Source organism: Lutjanus erythropterus, chromosome 1 (assembly GCF_056507025.1).
Source record: "Lutjanus erythropterus isolate fLutEry1 chromosome 1, fLutEry1.hap2, whole genome shotgun sequence".
Taxonomy (NCBI): Eukaryota; Metazoa; Chordata; class Actinopteri; order Lutjaniformes; family Lutjanidae; genus Lutjanus; species Lutjanus erythropterus.
This window is the reverse complement of record NC_139317.1, coordinates 23,842,309-23,854,367: the sequence shown is the minus strand read 5'-3', so window position 1 is coordinate 23,854,367 and position 12,059 is coordinate 23,842,309. Positions and strand designations below refer to the sequence as shown.

The 12,059-nt window shown below is 39.9% G+C and overlaps 1 long non-coding RNA gene across 1 annotated transcript in view; it reads left to right on the top strand.

Annotated features, from left to right (window-relative positions):
* The window catches only part of LOC146332927 (uncharacterized), a 48,938-nt gene extending 46,875 nt beyond the window's left edge, over positions 1-2,063 (top strand). Inside the window, exon 4 of the long non-coding RNA XR_014771292.1 lies at positions 1,611-2,063. This is a non-coding gene — a long non-coding RNA (uncharacterized LOC146332927). The remainder of the gene's footprint in view (positions 1-1,610) is intronic.
* Positions 2,064-12,059: the final 9,996 nt, after the last annotated feature.

Here is a 12,059-nt window from a genome sequence, read left to right as displayed (position 1 = left end):
TGGATTAACTCACCAACGAGCAAACAGCTTAGCTGCACTGGTTAGCTAACAAGAGGCACGAAGATCACATAGTTATCTGTGCCAATCAGTAGCTAGTCCCTTCTCTGGGCATGATGTTATTATAGTGTTAGCATCATTACATCTTGGTACAAGTATGCTGTGTACTTAATGGCTCACTGATGCTGATGTGTTTTACTTTTTAGATAACGAAAATTTGTACTAAATGAAAACATTTTCAATAATCAATAGTTAGTAATTCAGTTGGTGCTAAGTCAAGTATTGAAGTTTAATACCCAGCCATATTAGTATGTTTTTTCCACAACAAGTGTGTAGGATTTAGTGGTATCTGGTGGTGAACTTGCAGACACCTCGCCACCTTCTCCCTTTCCATGCCTTAAGGTAGGAGAATCCACAGTTGTTGCGAGACTCAGGAAAAATACAAAAGGCCGTATTTAGAGTCAGTGTTAAGTCGTCTGTCCTGGACTGAAAGCGTGGCAGTTAAACATGGTGGACTCGTGGAAGAGGACCCGCACCCTCTGTAGATATAAACAACTCATTCTAAGGTAAGAAAAACACAGTTCTTATTTTCAGGTTACACACTGGGACTTTAAATTTGAGTTCATTCAGTGCCATGGCACTTTAAACGATTTGCTTTAATAATTTTGCACCTAGCACGAGTATGCATCGTATGAGCCCTTTATTTGTTCAATAGCATAAACTTTGTGATAATATGTTTTTGTTGCTCTGCCCTAAAGTGAAAAAAGGTTGTCTGAAGTATATTTTCTCTTCTCATGATCCTAAAGGCAGTGAAAGTAGAAAACAAATGGCTGTCTGTCCATGTTACCTATCAGCCAGCTGAGCATGCCAGTATATTCACATTGTTACCTGTCTACTTTAACACTTACCATGGTTTTGTAGCTGAATATAAATAAGCATTAAAGTCTAGTCAAGCTATTTTATTTTGACCACTTAGCCATGAAAACAGTGACAGACGACCATAAACATGTAACATACGCGACCATACAAAACTTACAGCATCACACTACTATAAATTCACACTAATCCCTGCTGGATATTTGATAATTCACTCTTATCCCCCCGTGCCTCACTCTGCTACTCTTTCCCCAGCATTTTCTCCTCCACCAAGGCTGTTCCACCATTTTCTCAGGATTGAATGCAAATTGGTTAAAACACTGATCAGAACTTATTACAAAATGGAGCCTTGCTTAGAGAAAGAAATGGTGCATCACTATGAGAGCGAGGATGGAAGGGGCAGGGGGAGCCTGAATGTGGGCTGGGAGCGGTGGTGGGTGGGGCTACTGGGGGTGTGCATGCGTGTGTGTGTGTATGTGGAGGGAGGGTTTCTGTGGCAGGGATGGGAAAATTAGATTTATTTTTTTCATGGGGTGAAGAGAGGGAGGATGGAGGGGGGGTTGCGGGGTTCAGTAATGGCACCTCACTGTATTTTATATATTTACAGATGGAAGAAAATGAAAATGTTTTCTGAATAGCTTTCCTTCATGCATTTTCTTTCTCCTCTTATGTGTGTGTGTGTGCGTGTGTGTATTTCTGTCTGCACCTTTCTGTCTGTCTGCATTTAACCCACACAGATCCACCCCCTCCTCCTGCTCCCCTTTTTCGCTGGCAGATCCCCAAGGTTATGGCATGTCTGGACATCTAATCAGGCCAAGTCTTGATGCTGAATATGTTGTGCCCCTCATCCCCACAACCTATACTGTTTATCCTATACCTGCTATTATATATTCAAGCCTTTGTCCGGTCTCTGCTGCACACCCTGCTGTGATAAATGAACACGACCTTGGAAAATAGAAAGGTTGAAGAACAATGATCCCACTTTTTATGAATTCATTTTCTACTATGTAGCCTGTGTTCAGCAGGTATGGAGGTAACGTGTAACTCCCTCTTGCCTATGTCTAATAAAGGTTTGCATTTGAGCATTTTGAAATTTACTGACACAAAAATGAGGCACAGGCTACATATGTGATCCATTATGGGCAATTTTAGGCAGTTATGTCTCTTGTCCCTTTGACCTAAAAGGATCATTTTTGCACCTTGTCAGTAGTAATAAAAAAGGAACAGCTCCTTTCTCAATGTTGCCTTTCATTTTTCTGAATGATTTGATTTTGTATCTGTCCATCTGTAAGTCTCTTTTGTGGCTTCTCTGGCACTGGAAGTGGTTTTTTGTGGCAAATTTGGCAAAAGTTTTGGCAAATTAAGTAATTTCCTTCTGTTGCTCAGTTTTTTAATATTTCGGAAGCTGTTCACAGATGTTGACTTGAAAGGTCTTAAAAAGTTTATTGGATTATGAAGATGTCACTTTTGTAAAGTTGCATTAACTTCAGTCTTGCTTTCAAATCTGTTTTTGTTTTTGAGAAAATATTGTATTGATCATGCTGTAATAACTACAGAACAAAACCAGCATGGAACCAATAACCACAACTTCTATAACACACAGTTCTGTGTAGTCACGTTCAGTTGATTGTTTTAATTCTGGGACTCAAATTTAGCATCATATTCTTTATGTTTTTATGCCAGTGCGGACATGAATTTTGTCTTAAAGCCATAACAGACAGGTGGTGGCTGTATCTACAGACACCCTACCCTCTGGCTGTATTTCCTTATTTTCTCAGAATTTCTGTGTTTACCAACCCAAAATGTTGGTATTTGACAATAAATTGTTTCTTGTGTCTGTATGACCCCCTCAGACTGATTCTACCTTTAAATTACATTCACAATGGTCTTTAAAACATCTTAAAAAGTCTTAAATTTAACTTGTTGAAATGTGCAGAAACCCTGAGACTGAAAGCAGTAGACTATGTTTATACCTTTTAGTGAGGGGAGTTCTCTCTGTCCAGCCTCTTCACTCACAGCAGGCTGCAGTACCTGCGTCTTGCCAGTAGATGGTGTGCCTCCTTCAGGTTTCCCCAGTTTCCACTCACTGAACCTTACTTGCTCACCCGTGACTTGTGAAAGCGCTCTGGGGTAGGCCTCCCTAACCTATCATCCTGCACCCCCCTCAACACCCCTCTGAGCACCCCTTCCATCTCTGCCATCACCCCCCCCCCCCCTCGACACACACACCTCCCTCTCCATCCAGGGGGCAGAGTCACCGAGGTGGCAGTTCTAACAAGCTGCCGGGGACCGCACTGCTCAAATGAGCCAAATCAAAGAGAAAAGGGGGAGTTGGATAGGTAGCACCATGAACCCCCTGCAGAGTACAACCATTCTGATGAATATGAAATGAATTTGTATTGCTTGACATGATAAGCCCAAGGATAACCCCGTGCTCGGTCGACGTCCTCACCCTGACATTAAAAGATGCGCAAGAAAACATCACCAAAAAATGACTATAACAACAACTGGGCAACTAACAGGAACGTTACATAGTCAGTGAATTACAAATTAACAGGATTTAGATGTCTGTTTTGTTGGTGATGAGGTGAAGCGTTCATCTAACCTTACAATGTGTGTTTGTGTCCTTCCCCCTAAGAAGGGCATGGGACAGGTGGATGAGTGACGCACTACAACAGCATTGAGTTTTTTTAGATTCATTGACTGCTGCTGGACTGGCATTAATAAGAGAGCACTCCTGTATCATTTTCTTTTTCTCTGTCAAGTTCCCATCCTCTCTTCACCCCTGTCTTCATTCTTCATTCTCTCTGCACCTCTTTGATTTCTCATTTCATTTCGTGGAGCAGTTGCTGTCCTTTTGCATCTTGCATCTCTCTTGGGCTGTCTTCTTGGGGTCCATGATGAAATGGCGTCAGGTCACTCCAGCAAAGGATCATGGAAAAAACCCACTACCATATTGTGTCCTCCCCCCCATCACGCAGCTTTAGTCTGCCACTTTCTCAGTGCACATTCAAACATGTGTGAGTGAGCATGCACGTGCGTGTGAGCAGGCACACACATATGCACATACATACACATGGACGTACACTCATGTGGTTGTTGCACACTTCATTTAACACATACAGATGCAGGGCTTTATGGTTCTCCTAAAGCCAGAAAACAAGGAAGTGCACATTGATTGTAAAAGCCTGTGTTATCATTTATGTTCACAAATGCTCCTGGCATGGAAGAGGAGCCATTGAAATTGTTCAGCCAAGAGAAGGGAATAGGAAACGTTGTGTATAATAACATGAATGGTAATGCTTCAGTTTTATGCCCCTATTTCATCTGTATGTGTGCAGTCTCAGAGCCCTGAACCTAGATTTCACAATGATTTCACAATTTACAAAATGTAATGCATACAGAGATGACAATATCCGAAATGTTTTCTCTCCTGCCTTTTCTCCCTCTTGGTGTTTTTAAGCTTCCGCTGAGTTTAAAGAATTACACAGTGAATGTGGCTTCACCTGCGGTACTCAGCCTTTTATTTTCTGCAAGATGTTCTTTTGGTAGATTCTCATCTGAGAGAACCCTGCACAGTTATTTAAAAGTAATGGAACCTGCTTGTGTGCGCTGCTTGCTGGAAGTCAGTAGAAACCCTGATAGTGCTCGGACGTAAATGTGTCTTGGTGCTTTTACTGTTTTTCTTTTGTGTTGATGTCTTTTAGGTTTAGTAGATGTAAAAATAATAGAGATATATCAGCGTTAATGTATGGAAAGGGTGTCCAAAAGTCTAAAATCCAATAATCTGATTGTTACGCCTTAATGGTTTTAAAATGTCTTAAATAGGATTTTGGCTGGTCTTTAAAACTGAGTGGATTAGTGAAGTTAATGTAACTTTTAGAAAGTTGCAGTGTTCAGTCTTGCTTTTAAATGTGTTTTGGGGAAAATTGGTCCTGATCACCCTGGAACAACTACAAAATGAAACCAACATGAAACCAATACGTGACAATAATAACAGCTTTTCAGACCATCTATATGTTATGATTTGTTTTATAATTATTTGTGTCTCAAATTTATATTTTTTCAAGTTAAAAGTAAGTATATGTCTTGATATGAATAGCCTAATATTTTGAAATCACAAAAGTTTTTCTCCTATTCTTGTTCAAAAAGATTTTTTAGGGGACAATTGAGCTGCAATGATTAATCAGTTTTAGTTACTTTAATAGTTTACAACTAAACTTAAGCGCCAACTCTTTTGCAAATTGATTAATTGTTTGAGTAAATAAAAAAAAATTAGATGAAGACAAAATTTATGCTCATTTCAGCTTCTTAAATGTGAATATTTTCTGGTTTCTTTATACCCCTGTGACAGTAAACTGAATTGAGTTGTGGACAAAACAAGATGTTTCAGGTTGTCATCCGGGGCTTCTGGGAAGTCTGATCAAATTTTTTCACCATTCTCTGACATCTTTTCGACCAAACAACTAATTGACTAATTGAGAAAATAATGTCAGATTATTTGACAATAAAAATAATTGTTAGCTGCAGCCCTAGTGGACAAGTTTAAGACATAAGTATCTCTCAGGTAGTTACACCTTGCCTAGGCACTACTGGGTCTGTGTATTTTAGTAAGGTACTACAGACTTCACCTGTGACCCCTCTCTAAACAGTAGGTCAGGAAGGCACTGAGGGCTACTGCCACTGTGTAGTTTACTGTGGAGCGCTGTCACTATATTACCTTCAGTCTAGGCTGTGCATCTATCAGCCTCCGGCTCAGACCTGGAAGTGTATCCTCCGTGCCCTCTTTCAAAGACAAACAGATGTTTAGTTTGTCTGTCAGATTTACCTCTGTGGTCTTTACTCTACTTCTGTACCATCCCGAAATTGTCAGGGGAGGTGCATCACGCACTGAGAAAGTTTTCTTTGAAGGAGCAACATGTGGCGAGGTATTTATTAACAGTCAGATGTCATTTAGAACACCTGAGAAAAACTATCGCACATTGTTGGCACGTTGATCCTGGTTGGTAACTCATTTCCTCAACGCTTTTGTGAGCATTGTCTTCAGACTGAATGCTGGAGGTGTTTTTTTGCGTTTGGTTTTCCTGAGTGGACACAATAAAAGCAATTTCTCTATAAAGCCACTCAAACATGGAGTGAACAGACAAAAGGGATTGGAGAAAATCTGGGCCACAGCAGAATCCAACCTGCCCCTCTGCTAACCTCCTCTCAAACAAACACAGCAGCCATTTCCTCCCTCTGTCCCTGGAGCCCCGTGCCCCTCGCCCCCTTGCTGAAGCACCAATTCAGCCGGCTGCAGCACAGGTGTTGTGACGTGTGCCATTTCTATCCTATTTCATATTGTAGTGAAACAGCGTGTTATCTCAAGTTTTTCACAGCGTTCATACAGTTCTGTATGTGTACAAAACACACTCTCAAATTGATGTTAAATCAAAGCATGGACAACAAAGATCTCAGATATTTTGTAGAGGCTATACGTTTATTTTTGTAACAGAATGTATTTTGAATTCAAAATTTAAAAATATGTCACAAATCAATTTAAAGCAGTCAAAGCAAAGAAATATAATTTATATTTATATTTATTTATATTTTATTTTATTTATTTTCTAAAATTTCTTATAAAATGAGATCTCAGCTGCAAATAATTTAATACTGAATATTTAGTTTAACAAAACAATTTACCAGCTGTGTATTTCAACATGTCAAAATTATGTTAAATTATGACATCTTAGTTTCCTGCTTTTTTTATTTTGACATGCTTTACTGTTTATTTAAACCTCACTGAGGGACTTCCTCTGGCCGAGTCTAATGGTGTATTTTATGTACAGATGCATCTGGTAGGAATCAGTTGACCCTGCCGAGGGAGCTGAAAGTGAAAGAGGCTGTTATGCTTTAACACTGGCCGAACTGCCAAAGTCACAGCCAGATCGGACTAAATCCCTGGCGTGTCCACGGCACAGCAAAGTCAAGCGTGATGGAATCATGCTTGACTTTGCTGTGCTGTAGGAAACAGTGAAAAACTCAACAAATGTAGGAAAGGGGGTAAATATTCTAGTACTGTCCCTCTTCTTGAACAGTTATGATGTAAAAAATTACTCAAATTATCATAAATATGTATTAATATTTTTTCATATTTTGGATATGTTTTTTTTCTTCCCTATTTAATTAAAAAAAGACTCAAAACCTGTAAATTCTCTCATGTAAATATAAATCAATATATTCATAATTCATGCATTTTATTATATTAATTAAATGTGGTGGTTTTCCAGCCTATATTTAAATGTTACATAATTTAGTCAATTGTTTGTTTTTATTTTGTTTGTTTTTTGTGGTGTCCAAGATAAAATGTGATTTTTTTTTTGTTCTTGTTTCGTCCTGATATGGGTGGGGTATTGAGGGATTTGGGGACAGAAGGAGGGGGGTCGGTGTGTTTATTTATTTTTTATTCTCTTCTCTCCGTCTCCTGACATATCTGTATTCCTCATCTTCTGTCTTCCCCCCTTTGAAAAGAAATAAAAAAAAAAAGAATAGAGAAGCGTTCATTTTTTTGAATCCTCCTCTCACCTTACCATTTTCATCAGCTGCTCTGATAGCCATGAATCTTGTCACTCATGTTTTTCATCAACTCATGTCCATGGAGCGTGTGGCGAGTCCTGGAGATTCCCGCTGAAGCGAACGCAATGGTCAGAAATGGAGTCACACAATCAAGCCAGAAAATAACACAAACACACACCGCATGGGCGATATCAGTGTCTCCATAAGATCCAGCTGGAGACGTTGTACTAACATGCAAAAGCAACAACAGAAACATAGTAAAATGTCGCCTTCTTCTGTGAATTACATGTACATCTTTTAGAGGTGAATTGACTGAACAGACAAAAACTGGAACAGTGTGTACACTTGACAAAAACACATCTTTGCACGGACTTTCGTTTTTTTTCTTTTACTGGCAAAATGTTTCGTGAGACGTGCAGGAATTCGATAGGAGGAAAAACGTGTTTTCTTGTGCAAAGAGAGCAGAAAACAAGGGGAGAGGAGTGTGTGTACTGTAATGTTTCCTCCTGGTTCGATTCTCAGATGGCAGAAGCCAGTTACTATCACTGGTGTTCCTCTCTGCATCTGGGTTCTGCCGCTTGTCAGTTCAGCTGTAGTTGTTTTCATATGTGAGCCGTGTTTCTTTTAGTGCAATTTTTTTTCCTGCCTCCCGGATACTTTGTTCTTTCAACCTGAACTTGACATTGTTCTCCCTGCTTATGTTCAAGGCTGTAATGATTGGCTGTGACAAAAGGGGTATCTCCCTCCATCCTCAAAAAAGAGTGATGGCCTCTCAGACAGCTGTCATTTACCATTAGTCATGCTTCATTCTCCTCAACTAATTTTATTTCATATTGCTTTTTGTTATGTCCATGATGTTTTTCCTCCTTTTTTTTAAAAGGTAATATAAAGCTTGTTCTTCCCCCTAAACCCACTGCTGTCTCTGTGAATGAAATGATCACTTATTCTTTAGGCGTTAATTGTGATTTAATTGCCCTAATTACTTCATTATCTCCTACATGATTAAGATAATTAGCTTAGTGTTAAATACTGTGACTTTTTTCCGGTAAGACAGGAAGATTTCCCCTTGATTAGTTAATGAGATTAATTACACTCAGTGTACCTGGTGTAATTGTGAAAGTTCCCACCTGCATTTCCAGTTTCACACCATTAATGAAAAATCACTGTAAATGAAGACATGCATGTGTCTTTATCAGGTAATTAATTAAAAAGATAGCGTTCACAGTTTAAATGTGAAATGTGGATAATTCTGCATGTCTTGTGTGTTCTTTAATACAATTTACCTATGAAAAAAGGTGCTACTGTGCTGTGTGGGGGTCAGTCGATGTTAACACTTCTCTGCCTCAGGATTTCATATAAAAGAAGGTTTTATATATAAATATATTTTTTCAGGTTCGAAAGTTTTTCAGATATCTTTGCCTGGACTGGACTTTACATCTGTTAAATTGTAATTACTCATTAAGCATGGGACAGACTCTGAGAAGTGACCTAATATCTGGCTCTCTGATGAGTTTGAAACAGATATTAGGTCCGTTTCACAGAGACTGTAGCTTGAATAAGGTCAGCATGTGTTGAATCAAGCTGAATCAATCAGCGTGGTTAGCCTTTAGTGGAATTCATCCAATGAGAACATGATAGGCTAAGTTTAATACGGGATGCAGCTGGAAAATCTAGCAGTGTGCTGAAAATCAGAAGATGGCTGGCAGCCTCGTCTGTCTATGTCTGCGTTTCTGTATCTTTTCCCTTCTCCACCCTCCGTCTCTTTCTCTCTGTGTGTCTGCAGTCAGAGGGTAGAGTCAGTTTTACTGTCACTACCTGTGAAATTGTATTCCACGAAGATGGATGCTTTCTCTTATATTCATGACATCCAGGGAAGCACAGTCACCTCCAAAACTGTTTAATATGGATGCCGTGGAGGCGGACACATATATACACACGCGCAAAAAACAGTACATGCGCGCGCACACAAACACGCGGACATAAATGTACTCCAGCACACTCGCACACACATTTTTTTTGCCCCAAAGACAATGCATGGCTGGTGTTTTGCTCCTGCTGATGATGAAGAGTGGTAGTGACAGTGCTGCTCTCAGTAGGGTTGATGCATTACAACACAGTGCTGCCATGTTGCGTAAATTCTCTGTCTCTCCTCATTGAGAACATGGAGGCTTCTCATCTAGCATGGTACACCAGTGCACTTTAGCTCCTCTACTCCTCTATTGTTTCATCTCTGGAGTTTTCCTAACGACATTCACTCTGTGTAGTCTGCTCATCCATTTTGATGGTACAGTGACGTTGCCTGTAGTCTTCAGTGTGTGTGTGTGTGTGTGTGTATTCTCTGTTTTTTGTGGCTGAGTGGCAGTCCAGTGCCGTGTTGTACTCCGAGGTGTTTGCTGTGGATCCTTGTGCAGCCACTGAAGAGTACATGTGCTCTGCAGGTGTAGCCCACCTTCCTTCCCTCACAGAGGGGGAAGCCATGCAGAGTAATAGAGAGCCCAAGTCCCTCCCCATCCGGTGCACCGCCCTGGGATCTTACTTCAGAAAAAATATGAACCGTAGCAGGGTTCAGCGTTAATGTTTGTTTCATTTGCCCGGTTGGGCAAGTGGGTCAGAAATCTCCCTGCCTGAAATTAACTTTACTTGCCCCCGAACAAATTGTTTATTCTATTAAAAATTGTTAAATGTCATGCTTAATCTAGGGCTGCACCAGCATTAATATGTTGAAAAATAGTGAAAAATGTCCATCCCAGTTTTTCAGACTCCAAGGTGATGTATTTAAATGTCTTGTTTTAAGTTATCAAAATGGTTAATTAGTTTAATTCTTTTTTACCACTTTTATGGTTGGGCATTTGAGTAGCCAGGCTTACAGCCCTACAAAGCATTTTACTTGCCCCTTTTTGTTAAGTCCTGTGTAATCTATGACAAGATACAAGTAATTTTTTTTTATCTTAATCTGAATTGTGCCACATTACACATTTCATGTTTGTCAATTTAAAAAGATCTTCACAAGTAAAGACGTATTAAGACTGTGAAGATATGAACTTAGAAAGACTTCATGACTTTCTAACTGCAAAAGTTAATGTTAGCTGCCGAATTTACAATGCCTGTTTTCATACCGGGATGTAGTCACATGAGCAACTTTCTTTCTTTTGTTCTTTCTCTTCCTGCCTGATAAGATTAGATCATGTTACAAGTGATGTGTATTGTGTTAGACAAGAGATTTAGTTCACTAAGCAGTTTCACATAAAACTAAACTAAACTTCACCAAAAAGGCGACTTTATTGACTTGTAAAATTATATTGTTATTTGATAAACAAACAAAATGCCATTTCTGACAATTCAAACAGGGACAAAAAATCATTTGTCTTTCGCCATTGACTGGCGTTCGAATTTTTTCTGAAGCAAGGTCCCATGGGACACACCAAGGGGGGAGCAACTTAACCTCCCTATCTGCTCAGGTTGGACTGGGAAAGAAGGAGCCAGGGTAAATTGGTGGGCTCTGTGTGTGCAGGATTTGTTTGCGCATGTGCGGTTGTGTGTGTATTTATTTGCACTGACAGAGAGGGTGAGGGTGGAGGGGTGTGGTCTGTGGGTCAAGAAGGCAGAGGAGACTCACAGTTGAGGGGTTTGTGGGCTGCGGAAATACACAAGATTAATAAAACAACACTGTGCACAGGATAGGACTCAGAGGGTACCAACAGACCCCTCACACCCCTCCCCTTTTCACTCCAGCCCTCCTTTCGCTCATCCACCACTACCTTAATATAAGTAAGAGATGGATCCCCACGAGTCCTTGGGGGGGGGGGGCATCGTTATGTTTCATTTGGGCTGTTTTCCCTCTCGGCACAGAGCTACAGTACTTAGCCAGCACCCTGCTCCTGTCTGCATAAGGCCAGTAGGGCCTCTTGAGTATACAGGGTTCCTCTGTGCTAGGGTTGGGTATCATTTGGGTTTTTTTCCCCAGTACCAGTGCCTAAATGATGTTTTCACAGTCTTCATTGCTGAGGCAAATTTTGACTTGAAATTAAACAATATCATTAACTATTTCCAGTTTAAAATATACAGTATTCTGCACATCGCCACATGCTTCTCCTGTTTATACGCAATAATTAATAACATTTGTTGGATGTTCCACCCGGTGTTGGAATTCTTGAAATTCATCCACACTTAAGACCGGCCATTCCCAAACTGAAGAATTCCTTGGCCCAGTTTGACATCTGAAAATCCTCTGTGGCCCACCCAAACCTTAAATCACAACTCTCAACACACAACACTAATTGTATCAGTGATGAGACATGAGATGCATTTTGGTGTTAAGGTGACGGGTCACAAAATACTGTGTTACACTTGTTAAACTAGGTCAATAAAATAAAATATAACACTCAATTTAACTGCTATGTCTTTGTTTTATTAAAAAAATATTGTAAATATTTGATGTAATCTAAAGTTACAAAATCAAATCTTTAAAATGTATTTATTTATTTTTTTTTAATGACTGCTCATGGCCCACCTGTAGGACTATCGCAGCCAACCTGGAGCCACGGCCCACACTTTGGGAATCACTGATTTAGACCATTTACCTTGGCATTTTAAGCATGTTTAACGTAGCTACTACCTAACAGTAGGTTACC